The sequence below is a fragment of the Bos javanicus genome, chromosome 4, assembly GCF_032452875.1.
Source record: "Bos javanicus breed banteng chromosome 4, ARS-OSU_banteng_1.0, whole genome shotgun sequence".
NCBI lineage: Eukaryota > Metazoa > Chordata > Mammalia > Artiodactyla > Bovidae > Bos > Bos javanicus.
In genome coordinates, this window is record NC_083871.1 from 59,945,864 (window position 1) to 59,960,982 (window position 15,119).

Genomic DNA, 15,119 nt, shown 5'->3' on the forward strand with positions numbered 1-15,119 from the left:
GCTGTTATGGATTTGTTTTATAGTGAAAAGTAGGACAAATCAACCTACTTCTCCTCTCATTAAGGGATGACACACTTTCACCATGCCCAAGCAACGGCAATATGGGAACACTGGAATTTACAGCACCTTAGCGGTCAAATCTTTTAGAATAAACCATGAAATTCATGAGATGCTAGCACAAAAATTCTCATCTAAGAGAAAGAGCAGTTCTATAATGTAGGCAGAACACCCACGACCTCGATTTTAGTCAAGGAAATTGAAGCCCAGTATCATTTAACGCCTTGCTCAAAGTTGCACTGCTAAGTAACAGATATAAGCGTCACACTTAATTTCTGAAACTAAGTCCATCATGCTCTTTCTCTATGAACAATACCAACATCCAGAATTCACAAAGATAACCAGTAGTCATAACTGCTTCTGGATATGTATCTATGTCTGTTTGGGATGGGGCAGAAAGCAGCAGGGAAGTGGTAAACAATGAATAAATATCATTCTGACATTGAAGTACTATATTAAGGTGAACTACTTTTAATCATAATTTTCATATATTATATTTATAGAAATAGCTATAGTTATATCTTTTAGTCAGAAGTAAAGTGTCAAATTGAAGAAGGAAATGGCAACCCACTCCAGTATTCTTGCCTGGAAAATCCCTTGGACAGAGCAGTCTGGCAGACTACAGTCCATGGGGTTGCCAAGGGTTGGACATGACTTAGCGACTGAACCAAAGTGTCAAATGGGAAAGATCCCCAGGAGGAGGGCATGATCACCCACTCCAGTATTCTTGCCTGGAGAATCCTATGGAAAGAGGAGCCTGGTAAGCTGCAGTCCAGTGGGTCAGAAAGAGTCAGATACAACTGAAGTAACTTAGCACACAAAGTGTCAAACAAGCTAATGCTATGGCTCTTACATCTTCTGAAATTAACCTTTTCTGAAAATTGAAACTTACTCATTGGGCCAAAAGCAGAAATTACATAGACTTTACCCTAGGTAACTACATTGATTAGCTAATGAACCAAAGTTACACCCAAAAGTAAATGTTGGTTTTAAATGGTTCCCTGAATGTCCAATCACCAAATACTTTGCAGAGAAAATCTGTAAGATAAGGACAACAGGAAAACACAAAGAAGTCCAGAAACTCAGGAGGAAAGTGAAGAAGCTATAAGAGGTACTACAAAATGACAAAAAGCACAAGCAAAGATATAAGTTCTCCCAACTCAGAAAGAAAGGGGATCCAATTATTTACATAGAACCCATGCTAGGAATTAGGGTGAAAGGGTAGACAAGAAAATGTCACCTTGAACAATTATACTCACTGGCTTCTCTGAAGACATAGGCTAGCTTCCTGAAAAAAGAGAAACAGGAAATCTGGCTTTATTGCTTTCATGTTAGTGCAAGAAGAAGTCAACAAAAATATTCTCAGGAAGACCTGAAATTACTTGCAAACTTAGTAGACTGACATTTTAGGAGAAATTATTATTTTGATATACAGATATTGTAGGCTTAGAGATTTAGGAGTGGTTATTTGAGGCACTATGAGATTAAGGAATCACTCTTCAGTATTTAGTTCATATTCTTAAGAGACTGGTGTGCACAGAATGTTAATGTGGATATAGTGAGAGTAATCATTATCAACACAGCTCTTCCTTAGTTGAATTTCCTGAAACAGTGAATTGGGGAAGGGTTTTCAGAGTGAGAATGAGCATGATAGCCCTGTTGATTGTCACTGACACACATGGTGGACCCTCCAATGGGTCTAATCTTCATAACCAGCCTCTGTACCCAAGAAGTGGAAGGGAGAATGGCCCCATAGTCTCATTGTAGAGAGAGAATTCCAATAAGCAACAATGTCTCTCCTGAGTAGAAGACAGAGAAGCAATGTGCTGTTCTGAGTAATCATGGAATCAATAAACTTCCATGTTCTCCCCTTATAAGGATTGATTGGTAGTTATTATCCTAGTGAATTTAAATTTGTTAACAACAAAATTCTATAGGGTCTTGATACTATCTTGTAGTACATCCTTGGAAGAAAAGTTCTTAGGAAGAAAAGCTATGACAAATCTAGACATCATATTAAAAAGCAGAGACATTACTTTGCCAACAAAGGTCCATTTAGTCAAAGCTATGGTTTTTCCAGTAGTCATGTATGGATGTGAAAGTTGGACCATAAAGAAAGCTGAGCACTGAAAAATTGATGCTTTTGAAATGTAGTGTTGGAGAAGACTCTTGAGAGTCCCTTGAACTGCAAGGAAATCCAACCAGTCCATCCTAAAGGAAATGAGTCCTGAATATTCATTGGAAGGACTGATGCTGAAGCTGAAACTCCAATACTTTGACCACCTGATGCAAAGAACTGACTCACTGGAAAAGACCTTGATGCTGGGAAAGATTGAAGGCAGGAGGAGAAGGGGATGACAGAGGATGAGATGGTTCGATGTCATCAATTACTCCACAGATATGAGTTTGAGCAAGCTCCGGAAATTGGTGATGGACTTGGAAGCCTGTCGTGCTGCAGTCCATGGGGTCACAAGAGTCGGCCATGACTGAGCGACTGAACTGAACTATCTTGTAGGCATAAACTTGTATGATTTGATCAACCATCTCTCACTAAAAAGCAAGATCACCTTGAAATCCACAGCAAGAATTGTACATGCAAATTACAGTGAAATAATTAAGCAGTTAACTTGGTTGGAAAACATTTTACCCACCAAACAAATTTTATAAGTCAATCAACTTTATTAAATTGAGAATAAACAGCTAATAAGAGAGCACTGATTTCAACAGGCTCACACTGTTGTAGAGCACACTTATCATCACCTATTACTCCTTAATAAGTAGAGCAGTGAAAGTATCACTATAAATTAGCTTCAAAGTCCTTAAGAGGTTTCAATGGGAGAGGGGAAGGAGACTGTAAAAAGAACAGAAAGGATAAAGTACAAATGAGGGCAAGCCTTGCCAGCGATTCCACTGTTAAGAGAAAAGTACAAAGAACCTTGAAGAGGAAAGAAAGAAGTAGTGGGCCATTAAATTCAGAGCAGCAAATTCTGATAAAGTAAAGCAGTGGCAGGTAAATAAGAGGTGGGTTGAAAATATGTAATTAGTAACAGTCATGAGTTTCAGTTAATAACATGGCAATTAACCTCAAAATAAAGTAGTTTTATTAGTTAAAACAAATTATTTCTCTTCTTCACATAGGGGTTCAAAATACATTATTAATGCTATCTCTCTCTCTCCCTCTCTCTTTTTTTTTTTTTTTTTTGGCTCCTTGGTAGATGTTTTCCCATTATTCCAACTACCAGTTGCATTTGCCATTCCATTTTCTTGACCCACATTAAAATTAGGCAAGTATGAAATTAAAACTCCAAACATTTTCAAGAGCTATTTCAAATTCAGAGATTTATATCCCTTGCAAAATGGGATTTTGACTTTGACGCTGGTCTGGGACATGAGATCCCTAAGAACATTTCAATAGAGATATGAAAGAGTTAGGGTAGCATGGAGGGAGAGTAATTTTTTAAAGTACCTGAAAGTCCTTTGTGACTAACTTCTCCAGGTTATTTATGTATGGAGCATTTGACAAATTCTAAATAGGCTCTAAGTAAAGCAAAATGGACTCTTGTTTTCTTGGTAGCATTTAACTTATATAATGACATGGGTATTGGAAAACAGATACCCCTGTGGTTCTTTCCATACTCAAAATCTAACCTAAGTGCCACTCAAGGTCATAAAATGCCCTCTAAACCCAATGACAACATGAAAAGCATACAGACAGTCCATATGCAGGTATGCGCTATCTCCAGCTTACTCTGAAATCCAAGGTGGAGGGTGTACTTCTTTATTACTTAGAATAAAAAATGCCTTCTCGATTAATATTTTGTGAAAATAAATGCCTAGTATACCTCTTGTAAAGAACAAAATTTAGAAAGAGCTTGAAGGTTAGAAATAAAGATGATCCACTTAATACAAATGAGGTCAGGGTCCCTATACACAAGGAGCTTTTAATTAAGCAGAGAAGAAAATTCACACATGATAAAGAATCCCTTTCCCATACTCTCTCTCTCCCTCTCTCATACGCACACAGAGACACAAACACACACATGAACATCAAATTAAGCCAGAAAAGTCTGCTTTAATCCTGTCACATATATTTAAAAGTGAGCATTCCCAGGCAGACAAACCTGGATTGGATCCCAACTGTGACACTTGCTACCTGGATAACTGCCTTCTACTTACTTAACCTTCCTCAGACTTGGTTTCCTCAATATAAATTTGAGAGAATATTGTTATTTCCTGCAAAAGGCCATTGTGAGATTTAAATTAGAAAATGCTGAATACCTATTATAAGGGAAGCTGTTGTGTAGTTACTAGACATTCAGAAGAGGAGTCTTCTTTAGTGCAGGGCATGCTGTGTAACATGTTCAGTTGCTTAGTCATGCCCAGCTCTTGCAACCCCATGGACAGTAGCCCACCAGGGATTTCCCAGGCAAGAATACTGGAGTGGGTGGCCATTTCTTTCTCCAGGAGATCTTCCCAACCCAGGGATTGAACTTGTGTCTCCTGCATTGGCAGGTGGATTCTTTACAAGTGAGCCACGTGGGAAGCCCTTTAGTACGTACACATATGATTAACCTCTGCAGCTCCATGGATACTTTCAGCCCTCACTCCTTTCTTAGTTCCTTTAAGAAGTCAATCTATGAGGAAAGCTGTGAATTAAAATATATCTCCTCTATTGACATTCCCCATCACCACTGCCACCATCTCAAATACTTCCTTCTCTTTTTCCCACAGATGGTGGGCCTTAATCTAGCCAATGATGCCCGGGAAAAGATAGAATCTCAGTTGTACTCCAAACTTTCTCTAAAATTTTTGCTTTTGATTTGTCTCCTTAAACCCTCGTCCCCCCTCTCAGTCAATCATCATTTCCATTAACTCTCTACCTATAAACAAACAAACCAAAATCATTGCCTTCATTATGCAAACTATTTTTATTTTCCTTTTCCCCACCACCAGTCTTCAGTGGAAGATGTCTCACACCAGTTCTCCTTCTCTGTAATGAATTCCAGTCCCAATCCTACAAACCATTTTTACATGCTCATCATTTGCTTCTCTGTATCAGTTCAGTTCAGATCAGTCGCTCAGTCGTGTCCAACTCTTTGCGACCCCATGAATCGCAGCACGCCAGGCCTCCCTGTCCATCACCAACTCCTGGAGTTCACTCAGACTTACGTCCATCAAGTCGGTGATGCCCCATCTCATCCTCTGTCGTCCCCTTCTCCTCCTGCCCCCAATCCCTCCCAGCATCAGAGTCTTTTCCAATGAGTCAACTCTTCGCATCAGGTGGCCAAAGTACTGGAGTTTCAGCTTTAGCATCATTTCTTCCAAAGAACACCCAGGGCTGATCTCCTTCAGAATGGACTGGTTGGATCTCTTTGCAGTCCAAGGGACTCTCAAGAGTCTTCTCCAACACCACAGTTCAAAAGCATCAATTCTTCGGTGCTCCTGCTAAAAAGATTTGCACCTTGAAACGTTGCTCATTTCCATCCTATCCCCACATGTATACCTGCATCATCATCATCCTGTTGCTCCTCCTCATGCATGTGAATATACCATCTGAATAGAACACTAGCTAGAGACTTTTACTTACATTCAGTCCATCCTGCTAGTTCCTTCAGCAAAGTTCTCTAGCCCCTGGCACACACCTCCCTTGAGCTCTTCCATTACATTTCCTTCAGCTGTTGCTTTATCCTTGGCAGCCTGTGAGCATTTCCATCACTGTCAGTTGGGGCTTCCCTGGGTGGTGGTTCTGCTTCATTTGCTCTGGGAGGAAAGGACCTTGGAGCCATTTGTCATCACCAGTAGACTTTCTTCAGGTTATACAAGTAAATTCCTGACCAGACAGCTGTTACGTTTTCAAATGAGCCATAACCTTGTCTGAATTTTCTTGTCATTTTTATCAAATTTCAATGATACTGTAAGAGACATAAAAAATCTGCATATAATCAAACTCTACCTATATATTTTTGAGGTTATAAAAAATGTTGACCCGGTGTTATTGTCTGTTACTGAATATGAAACAGCTGTGCCTTGATTTACTGTGTTTTCAAATCTGCGACATCACAGAATACTTTTCTGCAAAAATAAAAATAAAGGTGATAATACAATTATGTAAAGTTTAAAAATAAAAAAAAATTTTAAAAAAAAGTTGATAGAGTGCCACTAGTAATATAATACATGCTTTAATTTTGTTATTAAGAGGAGCCTGTATTCTATGCACAGACATAGCTGGGTAAATAGGAGCTGATCTCCTTTGCTGTAAGTGGCTATCCTTATAAAAGAAAATACATTTGAAGTACAACTGGAGATATGATGCTTTGGTCTATACCACAAATTAGACATAATCCTGGCCTTTTAGAAATTCACAGAATGGTATTTTCATAAGTGTCTGTTTAGGTAATAGTATTTACAAATAATTTGACTTGAGTTTTCTTTAACGTTAGTGATTTTATTTACAGAACATGTCTGAAAAATTAATGTTTTGCTTCTTTTTTTTTTTCTTGGCTGCATGGCACGTGGGATCTTAGTTTCCCAACTACGGAATGAACCTGTGCTCTCCTGCATTGGTAGCACAGAGTCTTAACTACTGGACCACCAGAGAAGTCCCCTTGCTTTGTTTTGTTTTGCAAAGTATGTCCTCTGACTCTGAGTTATAATAGAGAATTATAAACTTTAAATGATAGATTTTCAAATCTTATAATTTATTTTTCTTATTTTTATTTTTTCTTATTTTTATTTTTATTTAGACTCTGAGTAATAATAGAGAATTATAAACTTCAAATGATTGATTTTCAAATCTTATAATTTCTTTTTATTATTTTTATTTTTTCTTTTTATTATTGAAATGTAATAGACATATAGCTCTGTATAAATTTAAGGCATACAGCACAAAGATTTGATTTATATACATCATGTAATGATTACCACAGTAAGTTTAGTGATTATCATCTCATAGATATATAAAATAAAAGAAAAAAAAACAACAGTTTTTCTTGTCACAAAACCTCTTGGAATTTACTCTCTTAAATTTTATGTATAACATACAGCAGTATTAATTAATCATGTTGTACACTATATTCCTAGTATTTGTTTATCTTATAATATGAAGTTCAAATTTGATTTCCCTTTTTTAATGAGTTTGCTTGTTTGTTGTTTTTGAAGTATAATTGTCCAAGCACATGTTATCCCTCTTACACAACACAGCAATTTGTTATCTCTATATATTTCAAATATATTACCACTTAATCTTAAAAAAAATTGTGAAGCCCAATTTTTTGTAGCTCTATTTATTCTATTATAAAGAAATTTATATATTTTCATTTTATCAGTAAACCCTGATAATTAGTGCCAATAGATTTCAGTGTAAAGGCATCTTTAAGTGGAAAAATTATTTTAAAATTATAAAGAAACAATTTTTTATAAGTAGATGTTTTGTATACTTAACAAGCATTTACACAAAACTATATAATATTAGAAACCCATACTTTCTTAGCATCATATATTAAACCTAGAAATATAAATAGTTTGATACAAAGGTAAGCATATTTTAAAATATCTTAAAATTGGGATGAAAATAGCTATTGCCCAGTACTATGCATTGATATAGTCATCAAACAATTACGTGTGAGTTGTTAAGCAAAGTGTTTTGAAGTTTTCCCTTTCAACTTTAAAAATTTGGGCCTACCAGTTTTGTTTTGTTTTGTTTTGTTTTAAGACAAATACCATGTGATTCCACTCATCTATATTTAAGGTTGTCAGATTCATAGAAACATAAAGTAGAATGGTGGCTACTAGGGACTGCAGGAAGAAGAAATGGGAAGATGTTGTTTAATGAGTAGAGAGTTTCAGTTTCGCAAGACGAAAAGTTACAGAAAGCTGCTGACAAACACTGTGATACTTAACACGACTGTACTGTACACTTGACAATGGTTAAGGTGGCAAATTGTGTGTTTTTTTAAATAACAATTAAAATTTGTTTAAAAGACAAAATGAAAACAAAACAAAATAAATTAAAAACACCCCACAAAAACTCATATATAGATCTAAATGCCTTTAATTCTGTACTGTAATTTAATTTTCTGCTCTGTGATAATATTGATAATCATGTTACCAGAAATACATAAGATAGAATATGCAAAAATAAACTATGGAATAAGGTAACTTCTGCTCAGTTTGAAGAGGGACATTTTGTTTTTTATTAATTGTGAAGTAAGATCTCTTGTGCTGAACTGTGAGGTCACTCTATTAGACTCTCTCTACATAGGAAAGAAGTGAGGTGTCTTCAACAAGATGGAAAATCTAGCTTTTATAGTAAGTAAGACTGAACTTCATAAATAGTAAAAGTGCTTATCCCTTGATACAACAGGAAAAAAAGAAGGTTCAAGCAAGCACATTAGCTTTACAGACATCATCCATGTCATTAAAATCTCTATTAAAGTATACCTGCCTCTTTTACTTGCTTAAAGCTAAAATAATAATACAAAGAAAGCAAACCAAAAAAAAGATTTTAATTTGCAAAAATAAAAGATATATTTTAATGATTTTAGAAACAGCCTATATCAGCAATCTTATTTCTATATTTTCCTAATAATGACTTGTGATGGCATAGATTTCCACACGAGAGGAAAAGTAAATAGTCAACTTCATCTGTCCCAACCTGAGACCAGATCCTTCCAGCTGGCATTTTCCAATGAATCAGAGAAAATATATGAACCGGCTAAACCACTGAGCCATAAAATCCACTTATAAAAAGCAAGTTATTTCACACTATGAAGGCAATATGGGTAAGCACTGGCACTTACTGAGCATCTTTACATGCTCAAGTCTGTACAAGGTACTTTACATACATTACATTATTAAATATTAAAAATTCTATGAATTAGGCAATAATATTTTTCATTTTAAACCAAGGTTTAGTGAGCAGAACATGAACTCACCTACTTCAAAAATCTACATGCTTACCATTGCATTCAATATGTTCAAGAGCTTTCTTTTTTTCTCTCTCTGATTTCATTATATTCCAATCCTATTCTTTCATTTGCTTAATTCATCCCCAAGATTCATCCCCAAGATACAGTCCCTGCATGGGACCATATATTATTCATACACAGGCTTATTTATTCTTATATGAAATAGATATAATTTATTTTAAAAATTGCTTGAAATATAGAGATTCAATAGATCCATTAAAAATTACTTTTTTCTTTTTGGAATGAAGCTATTTATCAACACTCATCACATGAAACAAGGCTCTATTAATAAATGAATCACTCACAAAAACAAAATAAAAATCTTTTCACTGCCACCACACCCTCATCTTCATAGCTCACTGTATTCCTTTCTGCTAAATCTTTTTTCATATTGGCTGTACACAGTCATAGTTCTTCCTCTTTATGACTAGAAGCAAGATAATTCCATTCTACTAGTGGAAATTTTAGGAATTTTTTATTTATATTTGTTCATTCATATACTCAAAAAATTGTGAATAAGCATTGAGTCTATGTCTACAATTAAGAGTGACAAGCTGGGGCTTCCCTGGGGCTCACAATGTTAAAGAATCCACCTGCCAATGCAGGAGACACGGGAAGATCCCACATGCCGCAGAGCAACTAAGCCCGCGTGCCACTACTGTGACTAGAACCTGGGAGTTGCAACTACTGAGTCCATGTGCCATAACTACTGAAGCCTGACTGCCCTAGAGCCCATGCTCTGCGACAAGAGAAGCCACCACTGTGAGAAGCCATCATAACTAAAGAGTAGCCCCTGCTCACTGCAATGAAGACCTAGCACAGCCAATAAATAAATTCGTTAAAAAAAATTTTAATGCACTGTATATTCTTTTTTAAAAAAGAAAAAAAGTGATAAGTCTAATTTCTAATACTAACTAGTGTGGATGCTTTGACCAATTTTGGAGACAACTGTACAGCCATTTAACCCAACTGTTTATTATTGTTAGCCTCTGTGTTGCTAATTCTTTTTATTTAATACTCCCCAAGAGGACATTTATCCAATACCCTATATTAAATATTGATAATTCAAATGCCTACATTTTCTATCTTACTGCAAAACTAATTTTCATAGCCCCCCATTGCTATGTGGTTCTTATTAATGATTGAGATGTAGAATTACATAAATGGCATAAAACTATCTAGGTACTTATCATGATATTAGGTAAACTCAATGAAGCTTCCAAAGATAACAGGGCACTGTTTTCTGTTGTTGTTTTGCTTCTCCCTAATTTAAAGCACATAAAACTTGAGACTAGTTCTCATGTAAAAAATTCGACCAAATTTCCTGGAAGTTCAGAATACTTAAAATGATGACAAAAGTATGAGTTTGGGATGTGAGGCATGTCTCATAAGTTTAGCACATCTTTTTGTCTAATTTTCAGGAGACTTTGTGCTATATCTTCAGGCAACGTTCACTCGACTCTTGATTGTTGCTATATGCTTCCTTCACCCATTTGTGGCTAGCTCAAATCTCCCACATTAAAGATAAATAAAACCAGCTGAGTCAGACACGACTGAGCGACTTCACTTTCACTTTTCACTTTCCTGCATTGGAGAAGGAAATGGCAACCCACTCCAGTGTTCTTGCCTGGAGAATCCCAGCCTGGTGGGCTGCCGTCTATGGGATCGCACAGTTGGACAGGACTGAAGTGACTTAGCAGTAGCAGCAGTGTTAAAAACAACCTATTCTTTTGTTTTGTTTTACTGCCACAAAATCCTCCAGACCAATAAACTTGAGAAACTATACGCTAGGCACTGGCTTGGATAAGTTGACCAAATATGGCAGAAGGTGTAGAAAAGAAAGAAAAAAGAAAGAAAATGAAGTCGCTCAGTAGTATTCTACTCTTTGCTACCCCATGAATTGTAGCCTACCAGGCTTCTCCATCCATGGGGTTTTCCAGGCAAGAGTACTGGAGTGGGTTGTCGTTTCCTTCTCCAGGGCATCTTTCTGACCCAGGGATGGAACCCGGGTCTCCCGCATTGCAGGCAGATGCTTTACCATCTGAGCCACCAGGGAGAAGGTGTAGAGGAAGGAATTAATTAATGTGGGCAGAATGGTTTTCCAACTCCCACAAACATACTCCACAGACTATAAAAATGACTTAGTATTCCTTTTCAAGATGCCTTTGATTTCATTTTAAACTATTCACTTGAATAGTATTGGCGTGGAGAAAGGATAAATAAGAGAACTCTGGGCAGTGAAACAATATTTCTGCCTACCATTGCAATATCTTTTTGCCTTTTCATACTGTTCATGGGGATCTCATGGTAAAAATACTGAAGTAAATTGCCATTCCCTTCTCCAGTGGACCACGTTTTGTCAGAACTCTCCACCATGACCCATTCGTCTTGGGTGGCCCTACATGGCATGGCTCATAGTTTCATTGAGTTAGACAAGGCTGTGGTCCATGTGACCAGTTTGATTAGTTTTCTGTGAATGTGGTTTTCCTTCAGTCTGCCCTCTGATGGATAAGGATAAGAGGCTTATGGAGGCTTCCTGATGGGAGAGACTGACTGTGGGGGAAACGGTCTTGTTATGATGAGCGGGGCCATGATCAGTAAATCTTTAATCCAATTTTCTGTTGATTTGCAGGACTGTGTTCCCTCCCTTTTGTTTGACCTGAGACCAAACTATGGTGGAAGTAATGAAGATAATGGCAACCTCCTTCAAAAGGGCCTGTGCACACACTGCCACACTCAGTGCCCCAGGCCCTGCAGCAGGCCACTGACAACCCATACCTCTGCCAGAGACTCCTGGACACTCACAGGCAAGTCTGGGTCAGTCTCTTGTGGGGTCACTGCTCCTTTCTCCTGGGTCCTGGTGCACACAAGGTTTTGTTTCTGCCCTCCAAGAGTGTGTTTCCCAATCCTGTGTAAATTCTGTAATTAAAACCCACTGGTCTCCAAAGTCAAATTCCCTGGGAGTTCTCAGTCCCTTTGCCAGATCCCCAGGTTGGGAAATCTGTTGTGGCTCCTAGAACTTTCTTAGCTGTGTGAGAATTTATTTCGTACAATAAATTGGTATAATAAATCATGGCATCCGGCCCCATCACTTCATGGCAACTAGATGGGCCCCATCACTTCATGGCAACTAGATGGGGAAACTATGGAAACAGTGACTGACAGACTTTATTTTCTTGGGCTCCAAAATCACTACTGATGGTGACTTCAGCCATGAAATTAAAAGACGCTTGCTTCTTGGAAGAGAAGCTATGACAAACCTAAACAGCATATTAAAAAGCAGAAACATTACTTTGCCAACAAAGGTCCATCTAGTCAAAACTATGGTTTTTCCAGTAGTCATGTGTGGATGTGAGAGTTGAACTATAGAGAAAGCTGAGCACTGAAGAATTAATGCTTTTGATCTGTGGTGTTGGAAAAGACTCTTAAGAGTCCCTTGAACTGCAAGGGGATCAAGCCGGTCAACCCTGAGGGAAATCAGTCCAGAATATTCATTGGAAGGACTGATGCTGAAGCTGAAACTCCAATACTTTGACCACCTGATGCAAAGAACTGACTCACTGGAAAGACAGTGATGATGTGAAAGATTGAAGGCAGGAGGAGAAGGGGTCGACAGAGTATGAGATGGTTGGATGGCATCACTGACTCAATGGACAGGAGTTTGAGTAAACTCCTGGGGTTGGTGATGGACAGGGAGGCCTGGTGTGCTCCAGTCCATGGGGTCACAAAGAGTCGGCCACGACTGAGTGACTGAACTGAACTGAACCACTGCAATATCAGTTTACCTTTTCCACTTTTCTCCACCTCTTACTCAGAAACAGTTTAAATGACCAAAGAACCCAAATAGACAAAACTAGCCTCAGGAGGGATTTAAGCATAAGATGACTCATCAAAACAAGTAACATAATTAATTATTCCATTTTTCAGATCAACCTGTTAGCCAAATTCAAACAAACATGATTTGACTATCTACAAAGAGGCACTGACCCAAATGACAGAGACACACATAGAAGTATTACAGGCTTATTCTCCAAAAAAAGGCAAATATGGGTGGTTGGAAATGGAGCTTATATTTATTGAACACCTTATTTAATCCTTATAACTGTTATAAATTATACTTAGTACTCTAATCTACACCTATGTAATTGATTCCTGAAATATCAGATAGTGTTTGAAATAAAAATGGGAAAATGTATCTCTTTATTTGTCAAATTAAAATATTCTCCTTCCCAGTAGTTTATTTAAAACTTTTTGTAAAACCAGATGGCTCTAAAGCAGTAGTTAGTTCTTAGCAGTTTTTACCAGATTACTTTGAGAATTTGAATCAAGAAGTTATGGATAATCTTTCACAGAAAAATGTGTCTCGAAAAAGTGTGAGTGCCTGCATTCTAAGTCTCCTCAATTGTATCCGACTCTTTGTGACCCTATGGACAGTAGCCCGCTAGGCTCCTCTGTCCTCCAAGCAAGAATCTGGAGTGGGTTTCTATGCCCTCCTCCAGGGGATCTTCCCAACCAGGGACTGAACCCACATCTCTTATGTCTCCTGCATTGGCAGGCAAGTTCTTTACCTCTAGCTACCTGGGAAGCCCATAAAATGTGTATATATGCCCCCAAGTTATTGATACAATTTCGGAGCATTCATGAGCCTGTAAGTATCCTTGTACCCACTGCAATATCTGGTACACAGACACAGACAGCCAGACACACACACACACACACACATCAAATCCCCAAAGGCTGCAGCCTCTTTCTTTCTCTGAGTCTTTACATCATTACCTATACTTGATATCTAATTTTTTATATTTCCCCATTAATTTACTGAACATAATCCTTGCCATTTCAACCACAAAATGATATCTTCAAAGAAACGAGCCTTTTATATTCTAACTGGCACACAGAAGACACTTAATAATCACATGGGGAATTATTAGAAAGAAAAATACAAGTAAATGAAAGCTGTGATTACATGAGACTCTGCATGTTGCCCCTTGGAATGTTAACATTCCCACTTGAAACACATTTAGATAGTCTCTAATCAATGCTTCTTTGCCATCTCTTCTCCACTAACTCATGGATTACTGCATAACCTATGATCTTTTACACAAACATGGTCAAGATCTGCCCTGCAACTCACTGAATTTCAGCTTCAGTGAGCCAGAGGCACGTACTTCACAGGGCACAAGATTTAAATCCAACTTTGGGAGCTTTAGGGGAAAGACACCCTTACTTTCTTCTCTATCTCTGTTCAACACGATAATTCCCCATTTGACATCTTCACACTGCTGGGTCAAATCTCTTTGTCTTTGTGTCTGACCTAAGACTATTAAAAAGTATCAGGCCAGAACTAGGACTGCTATGGGGCTTCCTTTAATGTAGCAAATAGAGAAAACATGCTTCTCCTGGAGAGAAGTTTTGACATGCTTTGGTTACAGCAAGGTAGGTCACTTAACATGCTCAATTGACCACCTCCTGCAGTCCTCCAAAAACAAAGTAGAGCTGGGTATCTGATGCTAAGTATCATGGAAATCTCAGAAAATGTTTTCATCATTTGATCAGAGTTTTATACCTACTTCTCCTTTACTAAAAAGAAAAAAAAAATTACAGCACACGTGCTAACATAATTACAGGTACCACATGCAACAGGAAGTCACATATTATTTTAGCTTCCTTAAACTCAGTCATCATCCTGAACAAAAATAAAATTTTAAAGTCTTATTTTAAAAAATAACTCTACACTCAAGACTACTTCCTAGAAAGTGGATTTAAAACAAAGGTTTTATGATATACAGATCTAATTTTTTGCTTCCTTTCCCTGGTGTTATTGAAGTTGTATTACATTAAAAATTAGAGAGAGGAAAAAGTGTTTCCTAAATTATTATTGGCCACTTGCTCATTTTTATAGATTCTATTCCTCCTCATATTATTTTCTCAGTGAGATTATCACTTTTTCATTTAGATAGCACTGAATATACAACTAAGAAGTCAGTTACACAAGTTGCTATTAAGAAAATGTAGTATGCATACATGTGAGAGATCTGAGGTAACCTCAGAAATACCAAAGTAGGGCTTGAGCTGTGACTCAAAGAGGGCCACCTG

At 37.4% G+C, this 15,119-nt stretch overlaps 1 long non-coding RNA gene across 4 annotated transcripts in view; it reads right to left on the bottom strand.

Annotated features, from left to right (window-relative positions):
- Positions 1-4,970: 4,970 nt before the first annotated feature.
- The window catches only part of LOC133246127 (uncharacterized), a 162,096-nt gene continuing 151,947 nt past the window's right edge, over positions 4,971-15,119 (bottom strand). For all 4 annotated transcript variants that reach the window (XR_009735920.1, XR_009735922.1, XR_009735923.1 and 1 more), the window contains one exon: positions 4,971-6,129. This is a non-coding gene — a long non-coding RNA (uncharacterized LOC133246127). The remainder of the gene's footprint in view (positions 6,130-15,119) is intronic.